Genomic DNA, 13,950 nt, shown 5'->3' with positions numbered 1-13,950 from the left:
TTTCCAATTCTTTGCTACCACTAAAAGACCTCCTATAAATACTTTTGTACACATGGGTCCTTTTCCTATTTGTATCATCTCTTTGGGATACAGCCCTAGAAGTGGTATTGCTGGGTCAAAGGGTATAAACATTTTTATAGCTCTTTGGGCCTAGTTCCAAAATGCTCTCCAAAATGGTTGGATCAGTTCACAACTCCACCAACAGTGCATTAGTATTCCAATTTTCCCACATGTTCTCCAGCATTTATAATTTTTCTGTTTTGTCATATTAACCAACCTGACAGGTGTGGTGTGGTACCTAAGAGTTGTTTTGATTTGCATTTCTTTAATCACTAGTGATTTAGAGCATTTTTTCCATATAACGATAGATAGCTTTAATTTCTTCCTCTGAAAACTGCTTGTTCATATTCTTTGACCATTTCCCAATTGAGGAATGACTTGTATTCTTATAAATGTGACTCAGTTCTCTATATATTTTAGAAATGAGGCCTTTATCAGAGACACTAGTGGTAAAAATTCTTTCCCAGTTTTCTTTTTCCCCCCCTAGTCTTGGTTGCATTGGCTTTGTTTGCACAAAACTTTTTCAATTTAAAGTAATCAAAATTATCCATTTTGCATTCCATAATGTTCTCTATCTCTTGTTTGGTCATAAATTTTTCCATTTTCCATAAGTCTGACAAGTAAAGTATTCCTTGCTCTAAGGGGGGAATTCTTTAAAAGGATGTGGATTAGGAATGTAGGGATAGAAGTGAATCAGAGGAGGGATAGGATAAAAAGAGAGGGTAAGAAGGATAATAGACAGGAAAAATAGGATGGGGAAATACACAATTAGTAATTATAACCTTGAATGTAAATGGAATGAAGTCACCCACAAAACAGAAATGTATATATACAAATGTGTATACATGTGCATATATATGTATTTATATATTTGTGAGTGTATAATACATAAGTGCATATGTGCATACATATATGTGTATAAAAGCTCAGTAATGGAATTGCTAGGTCAAAGGGAAAGAACAAGGTAGTCACTTTTCTTGCATAATTTCAGCTTGATCTCCAGAGCAATAGGACCAAGTTACAGATCTACCAAGAGAGTAGTATTTGTAATTCTTCCCTTTCTTCCCACAACCCTGCTATCACTGACAGTTCTAATTTTTTTTAGTCATCTAGAGTGACTGAACTACTGTGTGTTCTTAAAGACAATGCCAATGGACCATCTCCTCTGGAAAGGCTTTGGATACTGATCCTGCTATGTGCTAGCTAAGGACCAGGCCCAGTGAGGACAGAGAGGATCATTATGAGAAGGCTGGCTACTAAGGGATGAATTTTTTTCACCTAGAGCAGCTCATGAAGACTGACTTACTAAGGCATGGAAGGATGGTGATTTACTTATGTTACTCCCGTTTATATGGACGAGTCTTTTCTTCTCATTCCCCTGGTGTCCACCTGGACCACTATACTCTGTAGCTCAGAAACTGAGTTGGGAGCTCACTGACCTGGGACCCTGTCAATTGTCGTGCTGGGAGGGGGCTTTTAAGAAGAGGTCTGTTCTATTCCCTTGGGGCACCAGGTGTAAACTGTAGAAAGAGCTCAGGAATCCTCTCCTCTCCCTCCACTTTGCTTTCCCTCTTCCTCTTTCTCTTTCTCTTCTTCCTTCCCACTTTCTGAGGCATCTGTGGGTCAGAGTTGGCAATCTAAGAATTTCTGGTGAGGCTGTCAGATGCTTGAATGGAAAAATCTGCCCAAAACCCAGCAAGGAAAGATAATAGGACCACAGATTTATGGTTATATATTTGGATTTATAGATATAGATTCAGAAACTTACTTAACTCACAGATTTAGAGCTGGAAGAAGCCTCCTAGCCCATCTAGTCCAAACAGTAGTGCTTGTTTTGCAAATGAAGATTCTGAGGCCCAGGGTGGTGAAGAGATTTGACCAAGGTCATACAGGCAGTAAATGGCAAGATCAGAATTTGAACTCAGGTCTTGTGACTCCAGATTCTGCATACGGGTTCAATGCTTTTCTCAATGCAACGTCTTATTGAATTATGGAGCACTAGCTCATGGCAGTTGATGCATAGGAGGCTCCTAGCTCTAGAACTAGAGGGGACCCCAGAGACCCTCTAGTCCAGGGGTGGAGAACCTGCTCTAGTCCAACCTCACTTTACAAGTGAGGAAACTGAGATTAGGGAGGTTAACAGATTGGTATTTACAGGATCCTAGTTCCGAAGCTAGAAGGGTCCTCCGAGGCCAGCTAATTGAATCCCCTCTTTTTATAATCGCTCACACAACCATTTATTAATTGCCTTAACAGGGAATACAAAGAAAGGCAAGAGGAGTCCCTGCTTTCAAGAAACTTGCATTCTGAGTGGGGAGGCAATGCGTAAATAGGTCCGAAAGTACAAGATAAATACAAAGTCCTCGAGGGCTCTGGGGCTACCTGACCTGCCCCAAACCACCGCCGATGGGCCAGTGTTGGTGAGAGGATTCCTTTCCTTTATTCCTTGAGATTTTGACTTTGGAGCTCAGGGAACGTTCCTGTAATAAGAGCAGCCAGATTTCTCCAGTTATAATGCCCAGGAAGGGAGGAATTCTGAGTGCATTACATTCAAGCTTGCCTTGGGGAAAAGTGTGCTTGCTGTCTCAGCCACTGAAAGGAACTGGGGCTGCTTGGGGGGTAGAGACAGCAGACCCCACCTCCCTTGAAACTCACAGTCACATTACTGTTCACTATATCTTTACTGTAAGAAATCAGAACTTCTAGAATTAAATTAGAAATTCTAACGTCTCATAGTAAAGATATTCTCAACCGTAATGTGACTGTGTTTTCCTTTCAGATCACGCAAAATTGAAAAGGAGTTAGGAATTTTAATGGGAAATGTGATGTAAACAGTAGTTTAGTAGTTTATAGTTGCAGATTTTCCCAGAATCACACACAAACTAATTTGTGACAAATTTATGAAATATTGTACGTGCATAATTTGTATTTTATGTCCTCTGCTGAGCTGAAAGGAACCTAGGCCAAGGTGGGGTGGGGTGAGAGAGGGTTCCTGTAATTTGCACTATTCGGAAGTAGAGGACCAGTCTTTTACTCCTGGGGGGGGTGTCTAGGGTTGTGCTGGAACCCCCCACCAAGGGGCTCTAGAGTCATCGTTAAATTTTCAGTGGGAACATCTATGCCTCATAAATTGGCAAATGCTGCAAATCTGGGCTTGACTTTGATTGTTGTGTTGATTTCTAGATTCTAGAAAGTGAGGGAAAAAATGTTAATAGTGCAGGTTAAACTATAAAGTGTGCCAGGAGTATTTTTATTTTTCAGAGAGCCAGTTGTTAAATATATACCAGCATCCCCGGAATGATGCTACACCCGTCTCCCTACTCTTCATGGGACCAGGTTATCTCTTTGCGACTCTTCTACTTTCTCATGTGAAACACATGCTGGACCTTATCATTACACATGGAGGTGCAAAGAGGTGAATGGCAGTGGAAAAGCACCCTACTTAGAGTCACCAGACTTGAGTTCAAATTCTGACTCTTCTGTTTACTGTCACTTCCTTCTCTGGGACTTGGTTTCTCCATTTGTAAAATGAGTGGGTTGGACTTCATGACCTCTAACTACATCTAAGATCCTATAATTTTGGGCAATTCACTTCATTTTCCTGGGCCTCAGGGAAATGAAGATCAGACTCAACCTCTAGAGTTCCCTCCAGCTCTGGATTTATGATCCCGTGATCCAGTTACAATGGTCCTACAATTCTCTACTCACAGCAGAAAAAGAATACGTGAACCACCAATGAAATCACAGATTCCTAGAGAACTGAATTAAGTGAAATTTTCCTTTTAAGGGCTGTTTAGAAAGTTGGTGTTCCATGCAAAAAAGGCTATCCCTTGAGCAGAGGAAAGTTATGCTGGCCAATGGAAGAAGCAGCTGGTAAATTTCAAACAACATCAAGTAAACACCTGCAATACCTGTAGGAAAGTGGGTGCTTCTCCTTTCCTTGGGGTGAGGTTGAGGGGAAGCTACATCCTTGGATCTAGAAAAAGAAAAAGAAAAAAAGAATCATGCGCCACGCTGAGAGGGAGAGATGCTTAACTCAGCTCAGCCTTTTCCGTGGGGACAGGGGAGGCAGGAGGCACAACAGAGGACCATGGCAAGGAAACTAAAAAGGCAAATGAATACTGGCTGTATTGGCCAAGAGCTGTTACAGCTGTAGAAAGAAGCCCTTGGGTATAGATAGACTCCCCGAGCAGACACTCCATTGCCTCTGGAGTCCCAGAGTTAGGACCCATTTCCTAGAAAGCAGGAATACAAGAGAAAGGGTCAGGGTGCCGGGCTCAAAAGATCCTTCTAATTAAGACTGGTCAGAGATCAGAGTGAGACTCAGCTGCTAAGGACGAATGTGAAGAGCATTAAGGCTCCAGAACCTCAGAATTGGGAGGGACCTTAGTGGACGCTCAGTCTAGTCCATCCCTGAAAAAAGAATTCCTGCTACAACAGACCCCAAAAGTTGTCAAGCAGCCTTTGCCTAGCCAGCCTCTTGTAAGGGACATGGAGGGCTTGAGCAGGGAGGTCAATTGAAGCCATGGTTCTGCGGGTATCACATCAGTCAAGGTGACTGCTGCCATCTGGTGGAGTCCGTGTCTTAAAGTCAGCAGATAAAGTCAAAAGGACAAGGATCGGGAACCCTAGGCCCAGAACCCAAGCTCTGGGTTTACACAGACTGGGCTTGATCTTGTGGGACTTGCTTTGGCTTGTGCCCCCACCGATGTATCATCTCTTTAAACCAGACCGAGTCAGAGGAGGCTTAAAATGAAGCAAATTCTTAATTACAATAATTTTAATTTTATTTTATTAAATTAAAATATAATGTTGAGGTAATAAGAAGGGATTGGATCAAGTGAATTGCTCTTGGCACCCTTCCCAATGGCAGGTGCCTCCTAGGAGTGCTGGTTGGCTTCTAACATGGTGGTATGGGAAGAACTCCATTCTTTTGACTCCAAATCCAATACTTTCCCCATTGTATCCTACTGCTTCTGCTGTATGACTGTATTTTAATATGCCTCTACCAGGGCTGCTTCTTTTTCTCATATTGAGATATCTATTTTAATACTGGAGAGGTTAAAACTTTCCTCCAATAATGGAAATTCAAACAATTTCCACTTTTGTTCATATAACGGTACCCCAACAACATGAAAGCTCCTTGAGGTCAGGGATGGTTTTGTTTTGGCATCGCTAGTCCTTGCACATAGTAGGTGCTTATTAAATGCAGCCAGCGGATGGACTTGTATTCAGGAAGACCTAAGTTCAAATCTCATCTCAGAGACTAGATGTCTCTGAGGTCACTGAACTTTTCTCAGCCTCAGTTTTCTCATCTGTATCCAATGAGGTGACCCATGTTCGGTGCTTTGCAGCATACAGACGTTAGTGATGATGATGATGGTGATGGGTTTATGGGATTAAATTGTTGATTTGTGCATCTTTGTAGGAACAGGAAGGGTAAGGGCAGGGAGATGTTGTAGGAAAATGAGGTCATGCACTCTCACTTTGTTGTTATCAAAAGGCGAACTGAAATTCAGCTCGGTCTGGAAAGTACCTGAATGACCTAAGTCAGGTTCTAGCTCTTTGCGTTAAGGGGTCCACTTCCTGTCCTCGTCTTTCTTGTTCTTTTTTCTCTGGTGAGTAAATTTAAACCTAACCAGTCACTAAAGTGAGGGACTAATAATACCTTTACTAGCATGCCAGATGTTATGCAAGTCACCTATGTGTGTGTGGGCGTCCCTTGGAAAGTCTGAGTTGATTACTTTGCAAATTGAGATGCCTTTTGCAATATTCTAAGTGGGGAAGTGAGGCAAGGAGGCCTGATCTTCAGGTGGGGGTGGGGGTGCACAGCAGTGCCCCCCTCCCACAGAGGAGACTTGCAGCCACTTGGCTTGCCAAGGGTGCCCTGTGATTATGGAGGGGCCAATTCTCACACCAGGGGTACACAGTGTGACTGGGGAATCAGGGCTGGGGGATGTCTAGGGGGTTTGGGAGACCGCTACTAACATTATACCAACTATTTAACTGAGTCACTGACTTCTAACGACCAGAGTAGGAAGAGAACCTCAAATGTCTCCCCAATAGAACGTAAGCTTCTCAAGGGCGGGAATATTTTTGCCTTTGTATCTCCCGCGCCCAGCACAGTGTCTGACATATCAGGAGAGGGGTAGAGCCTGGACCTGGGATTTCACTGTTTTAGGGAATCAGAATGCGGATTGGGGGGAGGAAATTACCTCTCCCCCAGGAGGTCTTTGCCTTGGGCCAGAGGTGTTAAACATGCCTGAGAGCTCAATGCAGCCTCCAACACTCTGGAATGCAGTGGAAACATGATTAAAATGGAACTGGAAAATATTTAACAAAACAATTAAAAATAAAATACAACATAGTTAATGTTAATGCATGGTTTTCTTAGTTATGTACAGCTTAGTGGCCTCCATTTCTATTTGAGTTTGATACCCTTGGTCTAGAGGCAAAGAGACTAGGCCAAGGTCACTCAGTATGTGTCTGAGGAAAGACTTGAATCTGACTCTGAGGTTGACTAGCTATCCATCATGCCACCTCTTGTCTAGCACATGGTAGATATTTAATATATGCTTGCTTCCTCGAGAGTGTCAGGGCTGTACCGAGCTCTCCTCACCCTTTCTATGGAGGGGCTGCACAGATTTTGTGAAGGTAACCTGGGCCTTAGACCCCAAAGGCAAAGAGCATTAAAGACTCTGGGGACCTGCTCCCTGGTTCTACATCTTACTCCTTCCCTCTCTGGTCGTAAGGAAGTCACTTCCTTGATTTGGGTGTCAGTTTCCACTTCTGTAAGATGAGGGCATTGGATCAAACGGTATCCATGGTGCCCTTCTAGCTCCATCTCTCTCTGGCACCCCACCGCCCCCCAGTTACTTTTTAAATACATCTATATGTGAACATGTCTTGTCTCACCTTGTAAATCGTAAGCTCATTTTTTTTGTCCCCTCAGAGTCCAGCACAATGCCTGGCACTTGATAACCACTCTTTAAAAATTATGGGATGTGGATGTCAACGATCAAAGGGGCAACTTCAGAGAAACCTGAGAAGACTTATATGAACTGATGTGCGGAGAAATGGGCAGAACCAAGGGAGCAAAGCAACATTGCAAATGGAAATGACTTTGAACAGCTTAAGAACTCTGACCAATGAATGCAATCCTTACTCTAAAAGATGATGGTGATGTATACCTCACTCTTTCCTGGGGGAAAAGCATTGGACCCTTAGTAAAGAATGGGACATACTTTCTTACACACAACCAGTGTGATACGAGGCAGGTAGGTGGCATAGTGGACAGAGGGCTGGATTTGGTATCAGAAAGACTTGAATTCAAATCCTGCCTTAGACGTTCATCAACTGAGTGACCCTGGACAAGTCACTTGATGTTTCCAAATCCTGTTTCTCCATCTATAAAATGAGGATAATAAAAGCTCCTACCTCCTAGGCTTGTTGTGAGAATCAAATGACACACTTATAACATGCTTTGCAAGCCTTAAAGTGATATGTAAATGCCAGCTATTATTTAATTTGGTTTACTAGACCATATATATATATATATATATATGTATATATGTATGTATATGTGTGTGTGTGTGTGTGTGTGTGTGTGTGTGTATTAAGTAAGGGAGGCCTTTACTTGGAGGGGAAAGCTTGAAGAAAAAGCTGACGAATTATTGACACAAGTTGTTGTTTGTCCTTCATTTTCAAGTTGTGCTGTTATAACAGTACAAGAAAGCAGGAAAAAAAGAGCATCCATGACATTAATTAATTTAATTAATTAAAAAGACTCAGAAGAGAGCCGAAGGAAGCTCAGAAGGGGCCCTGGCCAGGTGGGGCCGTGTCAGTACTGCTGTGTTAAATTTTATGTACATTTAAGAAGAAAACATTCAATATGATAGTTTCACAGAGAATTCTCTTATTCTTTATATATGAAAATGTTTGTTGATGATTTTCTAGTTCATAAAAATGTGGCGTTGTTTTTTAAAGTTTGATTTGATGGAAGCTGGTGGAGAAATGAAAAGTGAGTCCGTGGGCATCTCCTTCTCTCTGGAATCCATAGCGTCTCTCCTCCCTTCTCCTCCCACACACCAGCTGAAAAGAGTCGGGCCATGATCAGGAAAGGCCTTGGAACATCTTTACCCACCCTCTTCTTCCTTCTTCCCCTTCCATTCTGTTCCCCACCTTCCCCTTCCCCAGGCTTTCCCAGTCCCAGCCCCTCCAGCCCCTCTGACTCTGCTTAGCTTGTTCATAGGCTCCTGAGATCACTAATTGAGAGCAGGAAGGGACTGGTCCAACTAAGCCTCCCTCGATTCCCAGATGAGGAAGCTGAGGCCCACCCAGGGAAACAAAGACGCAGCCCGTAGACAGGAGAGAATGAAAATGAGTGAGAGAATGAGGGTGGTAGAGGGAGCAGTCTGCCGGAGAAGACACATTAGAATGAGATCGCTTGTGCATGAAGAGGGGTTTGCTTTGCTAAAGAGAGGGGCCACCTCTTCACCTGAGATGGGGTGAAGGAGGAGATGGAGGCAGAGGGCATCTGAGTGATGTAAGATGAGGAAGAGGGGAAAGGAGGGAACCTCAGTTGTATCTGTGAAATGGGAAGGAAAATTCTCAGCCGAGAGGATGGGGGAACAGGGAGCTTGGGAAGCTGTAGGGCCTTGAATGCCAATGTGAGGAATTTGCACTTCATTTGTAACCAGAAGGGAACCATTAGAGATTTTTGAGGAGGGAAGTTACATGATCAAAGACAAGATTACCGGTGTCCAAGAGTGCCACGAATTTATTATCTTCACTAGCCCTCAGTGTCTTGCTTGTGAGTGGGGCCAGAATGTGCCCCACCAGATTAACCCTTCAAACCTATGTGCACATAGTTCCTTCTTTGAAAAGAAAAACCAAGGGTGGAGGTGCAAATTTAGGTTGGGTATTAGGAAAAGTTGCCAAAAAAATTAGACCTATTGAAATGTCTAATGAGCTGCCTCTGAAGGGAGAGGGATTTTCCCATGCTGGAAGTCTTCGAGCCAGGCTAGATAACCACTGGTTGGATATTTTGTAGAGGAGATTATTGTTCAGGCATCAGTTAGATGACATGACTCCAGGGCACCTTCCAAATTCTGGGATTCTTTCTTATAGAGTGCTTTGGTTTCTTGGCCCTTGCTCTGAGATTTCCCAGACATCCTTCTCCCTACCCCACCTGCCTTCTTCACCCACACTCTCCAGGACCATGAGGACACAACAACCCGGCATCCTAACCATGTCACTCCCAACTCGATAAATTCAGTTGCTTCCTATTGCCTCTAGGATAAAATATTATCCTTTTTTGGAGCTTTTAAAGCCCTTGCGCTCCAGCCCTGACTTCTCTTTTTAGCCTGATTACATATTACTCCCTTCCTTGTCCCCTTTGGTCCACACTGGCCATCTCTCCCTCTCTCGTCTCCATGTCTTTGCATCAGTCACTCGGCATGCCTGGAATGCACTCTCTCCCCACATCTACCTGGCGACATCCTTCTTTTCCTGCAAGGCTCATCTATTACACAAAGCTCTTCTTGGTCCTCCCAGCAGCTGTTGCCTTTTTGTTTTCTGAAACTTTGCATGTATTCTGTATATATGTAGGTCCACGGGTACATATGTGTACATGTCTGTATAGATACACTTATGTACATGAACACATCATCTTCTCCATCAGAATGTATATTCCTTGAGATCCCGGGCTATTTTACATTTGCCTTTATTTGTCCAGCACCTAGCTCAGTGGAAGGCACATAGTAAGCATTTCATTAAGTACTTGTTGACTGACACCCAGTAGGTGCTTAATAAGTGTTAATGGCTTGATTCCTAAACCTCTCCTGGCAGGGGTAGTGGAATAACTCCCCTGCAACTGGTAAAGGAACGTCCAGGATGAAGAGTGTCAAGGGCAAGCCCAGAGGGAGAAGACTAAGTTCAAGCATGTGTTGGGGAAACTGTACGTGTGCATCTGCATGGGCCTGTGGAAGGTGGGAGATGGGTGTAGATCAAGCTCAGGTGGCAGGCGGGGAAGGTCTTGGGACTCTCCCAAGTTCAAAAATTTGCCTTTTCTCCGCTTGCCCTGATGTTCCCTCAGTCCCGAATTGCCCTGAAGCAGACAGTGGGCAAGATAATAATTAGAGGGTGCACCTTCCCATAGGTTGGGCCTCCACCTGCCAAAGCTGTTTGGAGACGCTAGACAGGTTCCAACCAAGAGAGAGTTGATTCCCTAGACCGCAGGGCAGAGCTTGGGTTCTGGTCATGCCTTGTCTCCAGCAGGGCACGGTGGAGCCAGACTGAGATTCAGGAGGCTCCGTGGGTCAGCCGTGCCTGCTTCTTCACCTTGGCGGCACTTGACAACGTTCCCAAGGAAAGGGGAGACCCCCTCCTCAGCAAGATGACGTAGACAGTCCCTGTGGCTTCACACATTTTATCCAGACGGTCTAGATAGAGTATTAATAAATCAGAAAGACTTACAATCAATCAATCAATCAAGAAACATCTATTAAGTGCTTACTATGTGCCATGAACTGGGCATACAAACACAAAAGGGAAACAGTTTCTGCCTTCAAAGAGCTTCCAATCCAGTTAGAGGATATTTACATGTATGTGTGTGTATGTATACAGGGTGTTTCTAATGTCTGGACACATAGGCAAAAACGCGTATTATCAAGAAATGAACTGAATGAAATTTTCAACAACATTTTATTTAATTGGAATATTAACAAATAACGTCTTCAATACGATTTCCATCCTTTGTGATGCAAAGGTTGATGCGCTTTGCAAGATTCACGCGAACTCGATGCAGTAACTCCACGTTGCCGTCAATTTTAGCACATTCACTCCTTACACGTTCAATCAAATGTGTTGCATCTGTGATTTCCATTAAGTACACCTTCTCCTTTAGCATACCCCAGAAAAAGAAGTCCAGGGGGCTAAGGTCTGTTAATATTCCAAATATTTCAAAATATGCATTTTTCCTATGTGTCCAGACTTTAGGGACACCCTGTATAAACACATACATATGGAGAGGAGGGAGAAGGAAGAGGAGGGACAAGCCAGGAGGAGAGGTCCAGGCAAAGTGCTATGAGAAATCCAAGGAGGGAAGAGGTGGCTTTCCTCAGGTTGGAGGTGGTGGCAGACGGGAATCAGAGAAAGCTTCGTGGAAAGCGTAATGCTGAGCCCTGAAGGACGGGAAGCACCACAGTAGATGGACACGTGATTGGGGTGGTGTGGAATGTGAATTCCATGCCAGACACAGAGGGTAACAACAGCGAAGCCATGGGGATGGGGGCGGTTAGAATAAAAACAGGAGATGTAGACTGTGGGGCTTGGCAGGAGCACTGAGTAAATAAGACCGTGAATCTAGAGCTGGATATGCTGTCAGAGGCCATCCAGCCTAGCCCCCTCATTTTACAGATGCGGAAACTGAGGCCCAGGGTGGCAAAGCAACTTGCTCAAGGTACAGGTAGTGAGCATCAGAGGCAACATTTGAACCCAAGACTTGTGATCCCAGAGACAGTACCCTTTAGTAGGCAATAAATCCAGAAAGGTTGCAGCCAAATTGCACAGGGCCTTGAATGCCAGGGTCAGGTGCATGCACTTTATTCGGTAGGCAGTGGGGAGCCACTGAAGGCTAGTGAGTAGGGGAGTGACGTGATGAGAGGGCTATAGGTGGATGACAAGGTTACACATGTTCTAGAGTGTCTCGGACCAAGGATCTTTGGCCTTGGGCCAGAGTGTGCCTTGGCTGACTAGACTCCCCCCTCTCCCCCTCCCCCCAAATCGTGCTCATCTAGGTCCTTCCTGAAAACAGTCCAGAAAAAATACAGAACTAAACTACTTATGGAAACTTAACCTCTGCTTCAGCTGGTATAGGGAATTCCCAATAGAGAAGCTTCCTTTACCAATGCAAAGATGCACCTACTCCCCTAGGCAACTAGGGAGGGCTTCAGTGCCTAGAGCACTTTGCCTGGAGCCTGGAGGACCCAAGTTCAAATCCAGCCTCAAAAACTTGCTAGTTTTTGTGTGTGTGTGTGTGACCCTGGGTAAGTCGTTTAACCTCCATTTGTCTCCATTTCCTCAATTGTAAAATGAAGTTAATACCTTGCAGGGTTATCTCAGTAAGATAATTTTTGTGATGTGCTTAGCTCAGTGCCTGGCACATAGTAGGTCCTTAATAAATGCTCATTTCCTTCCATCATTCTAGCTAGAGCCTAGAGAGCTGCCTGATGGCCCTGAGAAATTAAACGCCTTGTGCAGGGTCTCACTGCTGCCAGTATGTGTCTGAGGCAGGACTTGAACCTGGATCTTTCTGACTCCAAGGCCAGCTCTGACCATTATAACACTCTGCCTCTACTCATAGGAATCAGTCTGGAGAAATTTTAGCTCTAACAAATTTGTAAATCACCCTACATTCAAAATGAGAAATTAGCTCAAGCAGGAACTTCTCTACATGAAGAATTTCTAATTATAACTTATGCCACTGATAGATTGTAAGCCCCTTGCGGGCAGGGGATGATTTGCTTTTGTATTTGTATCCCTGGCACCCACCCAGCACGGTGCCTGGCACAAAGGAAGCACTTCATAAATGCCTGTTGATGGATGATTTTCCCTAGTTTTCCCTTTGCTGCTGGTGCCTTCCCCTCTAAAATCACCTTCCATCTACTGTGCATGAATCTTGCATGATGCCAGGTATGCCTGTACTTCTAGTTACAGATATACGGGGTGTCCCAAAAGTCTTAGTGCAGCTCCAAGGGAGTAATTGCGCTATTAAGGCTTAGAGTTGCACTAAGACTTTTGGGACACCCCGTAAATTGGCTCTCCTGCTAGAATGTGGGCTCTCTGGGAGCGGACAGGGTCGGGACTGTTGTTGTTTCGTCTTCATATCCCTATAGGTCAAGAGCAAAACTCAAACCTGAAAAAGTTTTAGAAAAAGGTTTATTCATTTGTTTGGCAGAAGGGAGAACAGCTAGAAGGCGTGGCTGACTCCCTTGACTCTCGTAAGTGTTACATGATATATCAGCAGATAAGTGTAAATATTCAGTGAAATTTGAGCAAAGCCGAAACAGAAGCTTTTGGGTAAAGACCCAACACAAGCATTCCGATAAAGGTGGTCATAGTCAAAGGTTATAGCAATATAAAGTTATAAAAAGCTATGTCACGAAAGGTTATAATGGTGTAAAGTTATAAAATGAAGCTCCCCCCCCCCCCCCCCCCCCCGCATTCCCAGTACTTAGCATAGTGCTTGGTATGCAGTAAGTGCTTAATAAATGCTTGTTGATTGATTGTGAGAGGCTGTATCATATAGTGGAGAACGTTCTGGACTTGTCCTCAAGAGATGCGGTTCTCTCAGACCTTGGCTCTCTCAAGTTTTTGTTGTTCAGTTGTTTCCGTTGTGTCCGACTCTTCATGACCCCATTTGGGGTTTTCTTGGCAAAGATCTGGAGGGGTTTGCCATTTCTTTCCTTAGCTCATTTTACAGATGAGGAAACTGAGGCAAACAGGGTGAAGTGACTTGCCCAGGGTCACACAGCTGGTATGAGATTTGAACTCAGGTCTCCCTGACTCCAGGCCCAGCGCTTTATGCACTATGGCACCCCCAGCTGCCCTTACCTCTGTCTTTGAGAGCATAGACAAATCATGTAACCACTATTTCATGCTCTGTAAAATAGAACCAATCATATTTCTACCACAAGTTCTTTACACCTATTATTTTCGCAGGCAGAGAGGCCACGTTAGGAAGGGAAGTGGATTGGACAAGCTCACAAAAGAGAGGAAACGCGCCTGTGTGTAATGTGGGCAGAGGGTACTTTTGCTCTGAGGCTGGAACACGCTTCCTTCCTCTCTGGTGAAGAGGGCTGTAGAATGTTACCATCTCTTCTGCTACAG

The sequence above is a fragment of the Trichosurus vulpecula genome, chromosome 7, assembly GCF_011100635.1.
Source record: "Trichosurus vulpecula isolate mTriVul1 chromosome 7, mTriVul1.pri, whole genome shotgun sequence".
NCBI classification, from domain to species: Eukaryota; Metazoa; Chordata; class Mammalia; order Diprotodontia; family Phalangeridae; genus Trichosurus; species Trichosurus vulpecula.
Note: the sequence above shows the minus strand (reverse complement) of the source record.